The following is a 6070-nucleotide window of genomic DNA, read 5'->3' as shown; positions in this document are numbered from 1 at the left end:
AGGCAATCAGGGAACTGTGAAATCTGTGTGGTAGTGATACTGATACTGTACTTACATTTCAAAGAATCTTTGTCTTTAGTGGTACATACTGAAATATGTGTGTATGATGTCTGGGATTTGCTTTAAAATAATCTGGGATGGGTAATGGTTGGGATTATAGAGGTGGAATGATTGCCCATGAGGGTTGTTTTTTTTTTAAATTTTTATTTAGTTAAGTAATCTCTACACCCAATATGGGACTTGAACTCACAACCCCAAGACCAAGAGTTGCATGCACTTTTGACTGAGCCAGCCAGGTAACCCTGCCCATGAGTTTTTAACTGTTGAAGCTGGCTGGTATAATGGTATATTATTCTCTCTCCTTTTATAGATGCTTGAGAATTTCTATAACAGGTATATTTTTTATACATAAAGACAACATTTAGGGTAATGAGGCCAATAATTAGGTCCAACTGGAAAAAATGAAGACAAATATACCTACTACAAGGGGAAAAATATGAAAGCGAACCACAGCAGCATTGACTCTTGATTTGAAGGTTTCTGTCATATTTGACTTCCTTCCTCATATCTGTGGCCATTTTCTTTACTATCTCAAGAAAATCTTCTTTTGTACTTGTGGTAGTTGTTCTCCATTTGACCACTCATGATCCATTCTCTTGCCTTTCTTTGACTTGTTCCTGGAGGCTACCTCTAAGGATTGTGTTATCTAGGCTCACTTATAGACTGATTTCTGGTTGGGTTTTGCCAGAGTTGTGTGGAGGAGATAGCGGACAGGGTATTAATTCCACCATTTCCTACCTCCTGGGGCAATGTGGTTTTGACACTGGTAGCTTCCTTCCATAGCTCCAGCTCTCCCAGGATGGTTCCTTCTCCCCAGCTCTGCTCTTCCCAAGCTCTGATGACACTATTTCCTCCCCTTGTTCTTTTAGCCCTAGCGTAGTTTTGGATTCCAACTGCTGCAGGCTCTAGATACCCCAACATCTCTTGCTAGGTCCTTGTGTGAAGGACCAATAGTCCCTTCATTAAATCGTCTATTCATTAAAGCCTCCTCAGTTAAGACATCTGAGCCTAACTTTCTACCAGGACCTCCACTTCTCTTACATTCTGTTTTCAACATTAGAATTTTCTTCCTTATTATATTTTACCCTGCTCAAAGGTGAAGTTGAATTAAGTCAACAACCATTTATTAAGCACCTATGTGCTGGGCATTGTGCAAATATCCTGCTTATACAATGGTGAATGAGAAAGGTAAGGTCTCTGCCCTCATGGGACACACTGCCTACTGGTAGGGGTGGGGGGTAGTAAGGCAATATAACAAGATCCTTTGAGTTGCAAGTAATGGAAAAGCTAAACCCAAAGTGATTTATGGAAAAAGGGTAATTTAAAAAATAAATCTAGGGGTGCCTGGGTGGCTCAGTGGGTTAAAGCCTCTCTCTGCCTTTGGCTCAGGTCATGATCTCAGGGTCTTGGGATGGAGCCCTGCATCGGGCTCTCTGCTCGGCGGGGAGCCTGCTTCCTTCTCTCTCTCTCTGCCTGCCTCTCTGCCTTGTAATCCCTGTCTGTCAAATAAATAAATAAAATCTTAAAAAAAAATCCATAAATAGAGCTTGCTTCCTATGAAGTTTTATCTAGGACCTCAATTTATGTCACAGAACCCAAGTTCTCTTTGTCTAGGACTTCTGGTTCTGCTTTAGGTTTGTGGGCTGCATACTTTAACAAGCTTGCCCCTGATGCACAAAGGTGTTGAAGCAGTTTGGGGAGGAGAAAGTCCCAGAATACCTCTCATTATTTCTCATTGGCTGATTGGGAACGTGATGCTGCGATTGGCCCGCCCGGCCCTCCCAGACATTATTAGACCCCAGAGTGGAGTCTCCACTTGGAGCCCCTGGACTGAGAATAACAAAGGAGACTTTCTCAGAGGGACAGACTCTCCCCAAACATTAGCTGTTCATGACCAAAGATCAACAATAATGTACCTTGATTAGTAAATAAAAGATAATCTATATTGTTATGCAAGATGATGGAAGGACTACCTACTTTAGCAGAGCCTCTGTAGGGCTTAACTCACTTCTGCCTTTAACTTTACCTCCAGGGGTCAGTTCTCCTGTGTGTGGATGGACAGACCTCCACTTCTGATTCTGCCTCTCTCTTGGTAGTTTTTGTTACCAAGGTTTTCCACATACAGGGCAAACTGGAAGTGTGCACTATGAGCAACCCTTAGACAAGAGAGGAGAAAAGTTGGTGGATAAAAGTCCCAGCCTCTGATCCTTCTAGGAGGACAATTCTGTAGCCTAATCTATGTGGTTCATTAGAGGGTTCCTGGGATGGGGGTGGGTGGAAGTCTCAGTTGCCCCTAGTCACAACCAGCCACTTTGTGGGTCCTGTGATTGGTTTTCCTCCTTTCCTGTCTCATTCCTCTCTCTTCCCTCACTACTGCTACCAAGAATCCCTTCCGAAGTACTTATCTCAGTCTCTGCCCTGGAGGTGTCCTCCTGAAACCCAGTTGAGCCCAGAATCCTGCAAAGGTGCCAGCCATGGAGAGGGCAAGAGGAAGACCAGGGTTTTGAAAAGGAGAATAGAGCTCTTTCATCAAATAGGAAAAATAAATTACATCACAGGAGAGACCTATGAAAGATAAACAAGAAAGCGCATTTAATGAAGGTAAGACTGAATTGTGTGTACAGTTCATTAATAAGCATCCTTATAATTTACATATTAATAAACATAATTTATCATGTTAATAAATGTAATGTGTATAGTTATTAAAGTTGATTAGCCTTATTCACACATCCAATGCACTGCAAATTTTTTAAAGCAGGGAGTGCTCCATCCAAACTGTTATTTCTAAATTAAACTAAACTGAGCAAATTTGCATTGAGTGGACAGCATATCCAAAGCACTTTGCAAAGTGCTGTAAAACAAATTGTATTTGCTCAAGAAGCCCTCAGAGTCTAGTGGAGGCAACAGATATACATAAATGGCTAGCTTAAGACTTACCAATGGAATTACAGGTTTATGGGTATAATCCTAGTACCCTGTGGCCACTTAGTAAAGGTCAGATTCATTCACCTTTCCTTGAGCATATTTTTATGCCAGATTTGATGAGGCACTTCTAATGTTTATCATTATTATCCAGTTGCGAAAAACATTAATGTGTCTTCAAAGGCCAAAGTTTCTTACACCTACCTGCAAATTACCTTTGCCATGAACATCTTTCCTGCCTTTCTGAGATTTCCAAAAGAAAATAAATTTGGTCTTTTTCGTGGCTTCCCATGCATAATCCCTGGGGGGTTTGGAATCTCTCCCTCTGGAAAATGCAAATATTTATCTCACAGATTCACAGAATGTTAATTCTGAAAGGGATCTTCATATTTTCTAGTGTTTTTCATAGACATTGGTGTATAGACTGTACAACCAAGAAAATGGATTAGGAGGTTTATGGCTCAAAGTAGCAGACCTAGGGGTTCCAGCAGACCCATAACCAAGGGTGGGCCTCACACTTTTAACAACCTTTACTGCCCAGGCATTGACCAATCAGAGTGCATACTGGACACCAGCATGACTGCTCGCCCATAAAGCTGTCCCCATTACATTAATATTACTTAGCATGCATGCTTGGAAATACTACCTTCTCCACGGTTTAGTCCAGCCCCTCATTTTGTTAGTTTGATTATTTTCCAGCCTTTCAATTTTAGAAAAGAAAGAACCAAGGCCCAGAGAATTGGTGTGGCTTACCCAAGGGCACATACTGAATTGGAGTTTCTCCCAATAGCTCGATTTAGAGATGATGACTCTTTACCGCTGCCAGGTCCTCTCCGGATGCTGATAGTCCAGGTTCCCCAGTTTCCTGTTCCTTTGTTTATGTCTAGTGGAGGCAACAGATAAACATAAAAATACCATTCCATTTTCCCGTTCCAATTTCTTCCCTCTTGGTAACCTCCTATTCAACCTTCAAAACCCAGTTAGATTCTTCACCTCCTTTGTCTAATCTTCCTTAGCCACTCTGGACTATTAGTCACTTCCTCCTCTTTTACTCATTCCCTTGTCTTTTACCAGTGATTTATTATTTTTTTTAAATCAGCTTCAGTGGGGAAGGACAAGATGGCAAAAGAGTAGGAGACCTAAATATCATCAGGTCCCCAGAGTTCAGCTACATAATTATCAAACCACTCTGAACACCTACAAACTCAACAGGAGATCGAACAGAGGAAGAGCAGCAATTCTAAGAACAGAAAATCGACCCCTTTCTGGAAGGTAGGACATGCAGAGAAGTGAATCCAAAGCAATATATGGGAAGAGAGACCATGGGGGAAGGGGCCGGCTCCCCACAAGCAGTGGGACAGCAGAGCACAAAAGGGGAACTTTCAGAAGTCTACTCCACTGAGGGATGTTGCTCCAGAGGCTAAGCAGGTGATGGAGCCCTCGCGGGGACAGTGTGGTCTCAGGACCCACAGGGTCACAAAGGACCGGGGGTGTCTGAGTGTGGCAGAGCTCCCAGGTATCAGAGTAGGGAAGCCAGCTATAGAGACAGAGCCGAGGAGTGAGCTCTCAGCTCAGGTTAACTTAAACTGTGGTCTGAGGTACTGTTGGGCCACTGCTCAGGGACCCCACAAGTGGCAGATCTGGGGAGACTCACCTTCCTCCCCCAGAGGGAGCAGTGCGGGAGCATGCTGCAGGAATCCGCTGGGTTTGGAGACTCTAAAGGGTGCCTTGCGCCAGAGATAGAAACCATCAGTCACAGTCCAGGTGAACTTGGAGTGCAGCCGGAGACCAGGGAGACAGGAGGGATTGACTGCTTTTCTCTGAGGGTGCACTGAGGAGTGGGGCCTAAGCTCTCAGCTCCTACAGGGCTGGAGATTAGGAGGCTGCTATTTTCATTCCTGTCCTCCAAAGCTGTACGGAAAGTGTTCAGGAAGCAAAAGCTACCCGAGAGCGAACCTGAGCAGATTGCTTACCCTGGCCCCTGGCAAGGGCGGTGCAATTCCACCTCGGGCAAAGACATTTGAGAATCACAGCAATAGGCCCCTCCCCCAGAAGATAAACAAGAACATCAAGCCAAGACCAAGTTCACTGATAAATGAGAACTGTGGAACTTCAGACCTAGGGGAATGCAGTACATAGAATTCATGGCTTTTCCCCCCATGATTCTTTAGTCTTTCAAAGTTAAATTTTTTTAAATATTTTATTTATTTTTTCTACAGAGAGAGATCACAAGTTAGGCAGAGAGGCAGGCAGAGAGAGAGAGGAGGAAGCAGGCTCCCCGCCAAGGAGAAAGCCCCATGCGGGACTCGATCCCAGGACCCTGGGATCATGACCTGAGCTGAAGGCAGAGGCTTTAACCCTTTGAGCCACCCAGGGACCCCTCAAAGTTAAATTTTTTTAATTTTATTTTTTTCTTATTCTATTTTTAAAAATTTTTTCCTCTTTCCTATTTTAACCTTTTTATAAGGTACTTTATATAAGGTATTTTATAAGGTATTTTATAAATACCTTTTTAAAAATCTTTTTTCATATTCATTGTTATAGTCATATTCTATCCCTTCATTGTATTTAACCTTATTTTTTATATACATATAAGTTTTCCTTTCTTTAAAATTTTGGGATACAGTTTCTTCTAACAGATCAAAATATACCCTAAATCTAGCATATGGTTTTGTTCTAGTCTCCAGCCTGATCACATTCTCTCCTTTTTTCTTCTTTTTTCAACCAGCTTCTTATCTTATCAATTCCTTTTTTAGAATTTTAAAATTTTCATCTTTATATTCATATTCTATCCCTTCATCATTTTTACCCTTATTTTTGTATATATATTTTTCTTTCTTTAAAATTTTGTGAGACAGGGATGCCTGGGTGGCTCAGTTGGTTAAGCAGCTGCCTTCGGCTCAGGTCATGATCCCAGCGTCCTGGGATCGAGTCCCACATCGGGCTCCTTGCTCGGCAGGGAGCCTGCTTCTCCCTCTGCCTGCCGCTCTGTCTGCTTGTGCTCACTCTTGCTCCTCTCTCTCTCTCTCTGACAAATAAATAAATAAATAAATCTTTAAAAAAAAAAAATTGTGAGACAGTTTCTTCT

The 6070-nt window shown here is 42.5% G+C and overlaps 1 long non-coding RNA gene across 1 annotated transcript; it reads right to left on the bottom strand.

The window, feature by feature from the left end:
* Positions 1-209: 209 nt before the first annotated feature.
* On the bottom strand, positions 210-4910 carry LOC308353061. Its single transcript, XR_013967729.1, has 3 exons — positions 4637-4910; positions 3736-3865; positions 210-2625 (listed from the first exon to the last, which is right to left on the bottom strand). It is a non-coding gene; the product is annotated as an uncharacterized lncRNA (long non-coding RNA).
* Between the last annotated feature and the right edge of the window lie 1160 nt (positions 4911-6070).

Source organism: Martes martes (genome assembly GCF_963455335.1).
Source record: "Martes martes genome assembly, chromosome: 12".
Lineage (NCBI taxonomy): Eukaryota > Metazoa > Chordata > Mammalia > Carnivora > Mustelidae > Martes > Martes martes.
Note: the sequence above shows the minus strand (reverse complement) of the source record. Positions and strands in the feature narration are given on the sequence as shown.